The following is a 3,428-nucleotide window of genomic DNA, read 5'->3' on the forward strand; positions in this document are numbered from 1 at the left end:
GAGACTATAGTTTGACTTACACATTGACATTACATTACAGAATAGCTCTTTCGGCACTATCCTGAATAATGTAAAAGCATTAGTTTCATGTGTGATTGAACGGAAGAGAGGCTCTCGGGGAGCGCGTGCAAATATGACATCCTTTTGATTTTCCCGGCAAAAACGTCCCGAGTCCTTCACATAAAATCAGTCTACAGGCTTTCATACACAGCCTAAAAAGTAGGGGAAGGTCTTGTTTTTTAAGTTTTGTGACAAGCTGTTCACATATTGGTAATAAAAAAGTGATTATGCATGAAAGTTCGTATATATAGCCCCTTTAAATAATAAATGAAAATCATAATTTAAAATAATTGTTTACTTTATTAAAAATAAATTGTAATAAAAATAACTAAAACGCATTGACACTTTTCAGTGGCTCAGTCAACAGTTCAATATCAGCGTATTGTTGTGCATGTAAACACACACATTATCTGTGCAAGTTCATAATTTAACATGTTCAAATTATCACGTTTTTTTTTTTTTGCACTTGTACTACTATTCCCACAGCTTTGTAAGTAGAGACCTGCAGGGGATACCGTGGTAGAGAATGCCTGCTTGTTAGTTTCCCTCCGCCTCTCAGCTAATGTGTAATCTACTGTAAACCCAAGCCTCCTTTCAACCTCGCTCTCTTTCTCTCTCTCTCAGCTGCCCTTTATGAATTCCTCAGAGGCTTAATCACAGCCTGGACTTTCACCTGCAAGACATTCATACTCAAGATCAAAAAGGAGAATAGAGTAGGACGAGCGAGAGGATATAAATGTACGTAGGTAAAAAGGCTAGAAATGTCTGAGAGAGTTCAAAGCAGTACCAAGTGTTTTTCTGAACTCCATTTACATGAACGAACAATGGTTAACCTAAGAGATGTAATTATTAACAAAAACAACCATGTTATGTGTTTATTACTAACATCTCAATTATGTTATTTACTGATCTTTTGTATCTAGGTCCGACAAGGTTTGTGACTTAAAGCCATGCATTTTTATGGATTTTTTTATGCCATAAACCTGAATTGTACCTCTAAAACGAAAGTATCTTCCTGTACAGTGTTTGTTTAACCCGGACTATGTTAGCAAGGATGAGGCTGTGTGATCTAGCATGCGAATAGATTTCACTTCAGCCCAAATATAGTCAAAACACACAAGATTGATTGTTCAGTGAGAGAGATTAAAGGTCCCCCTGCCAGTTCCCACAAGAAAACTACCTGGATCGTCCTTGTGTTTTGTTTCAACGTGAATAGGCAGACCTGTGTTGAAATTTTAACAATCATTTGGCAACATGCCTTCCATACCTGCAGACATAATAAAAAATCTCATTCTGACCTAAAAGAGCTGAGATTTATTCACAAACACGCTACATGCACACACAAGTTTCAGCAATGCAAGTTTGGCAGAAGCAGTCGAGCATGTATGGAGGTCTCTTTTCATCTACTCCAGCGTTCTTCTTCTCTCTTCCTTCCTTATCTGCTCCACTCTTCCATATTAAAGCTTAACAATGGCTTCATAGTCAGTGTTGAAGGGCAGCATGGGAAGTGCCTGAGGGCCACTCAAACAAGCCAAAACTATCATTTCTGTTAGCTCAGAGGTCCACAGGAGAAAATCATTGCAGTGATATATGAAAACTGCATCATTGCTCACAGACACACACAACTTCATCATTTCACTTCCTGAACACAAAACAGTTTGTTCTTTGTGAAACCTGATGCTATCACTACAGATAAACTAGTCTGGTCATAATGGCTCATCACAAATATGATAGAGACGATCATGTGTTTTAGTCAAATATAGACACACAAGCATACAGGTCTTATTACACCCCGTCATTCATTGGGCTCTCTACAATCAGGGGATACAGTCAGTTCAAAACACGAACAAAATAGTTGACATGAATTTCCAAGATTTTGCTAAATTTTTTCCAGATGTTCATGATTACAGCATGAAAACTTATTTTCACTAAACTTAACAATATTGTTAATGCAGAAAAGACTTTTTTAAGTCTTTCATGTCAACCAGTGAGAGTAATGTGCGTGTGTGTAAGAGCTTAGTGAAATGCAGCCCCAACTTTGCTAGATGATCAGTATCCCATTACGCAGGGTCTTACAGTCCCAAGGTCAGGTGACCGTTTGTGTATCCTTAACTGTTCTGCGTTTAACCCCTTAAACCCTGAGCCATTTTTGGAGTTTTTTTGTCTGAGTGACACACAAAAAAGTAAAGACTCATAACTTCAAAACTATAACAAGGAGAGTCAAAAGGTAGGTATCGTTTGATAGAACTCTTTTCAATTTTTTTGAAAATATAAATTACATTACATTTGGATATTCTCCTGCCGAGAAACTGCTGATAAATACAAAAAAAACCCATAATTTTTATTATGATTTTGCATATCTCTCTTGTTTGACATGCAATAACTCGGGGAGGAAATATGGTAGCACAAATTTTCTTTTTTGAGGAAGTACCCCTAAATGTGAGCTGCATCTGAATCAAATTTTGTGGTGATCGCATAAAGTACTCAAAAGTTACAGCATTTGGAACAAAGGTAGCCTTTTTGTTTAGTCCTCACACATTTGGAAAGCAATAAAAAAAAAAAGAGCTTTCTGAGTGACATACACAAAACTAAAGACTCATAACTTCAAAACTATAGCAAGGAGAGTCAAAAGGTAGGTATCGTTTGAAAGAACACTTTTCACATTTTTTGAAAATATAAATTAAATTACATTTGGACATTCTTCTGCAGAGAAACTGCTGATAAAAGACAAAAAATAAATATAATTTTTATAATGATAATGCATATCTTTCTTATTTGACATGGAATAACTCAGGAAGGAAATAAGGTAGGAGGAAAATTCTTTTTTGGGGAAGTCCCTCTACATATGAGCTGCATCTGGATAAAATTTTGTGGTGATTGGATAAAGTAATCAAACGTTACAGCCTTTGGAACCAAGATAGCCTTTTTGTTGAGACCTTGACGCCCCCTCATGGGCATTTTTTATAGTGTTTCACCATGAAGAATATCTTGTCATAAAAGCAATAGATAAAGTTAATTTTGGGCTCATTTTAATTGTATGAATATGCTGTAAAAAATGAAGTGCCATTTTCAACGATTTTTGAATGTTTCGTGAGATGTATGATGTTTTTGACACATTGCAGTACATAGTACAAAAAAGTATTTTATAGATTATGAATTTTTTTATATCTTTATCAGCAAATAACTCAGCAATACTTAGGAGTTTTTCAAATTGGCTACATTCACTGTAAAGTTCAGACTCTAAGGTTTCAAATGACACCAATTTTGTTTGAATCAAGGCAATATTTTTGAAAAATATGATAATGAATATTTTCGCAGCTAGGGGGCGCCATGGGTGGCGCACACGGGCGGTACACTCCGGTTTAGAG

Source organism: Scardinius erythrophthalmus (genome assembly GCF_964197995.2).
Source record: "Scardinius erythrophthalmus genome assembly, chromosome: 15".
In the NCBI taxonomy this organism is placed as follows: domain Eukaryota; kingdom Metazoa; phylum Chordata; class Actinopteri; order Cypriniformes; family Leuciscidae; genus Scardinius; species Scardinius erythrophthalmus.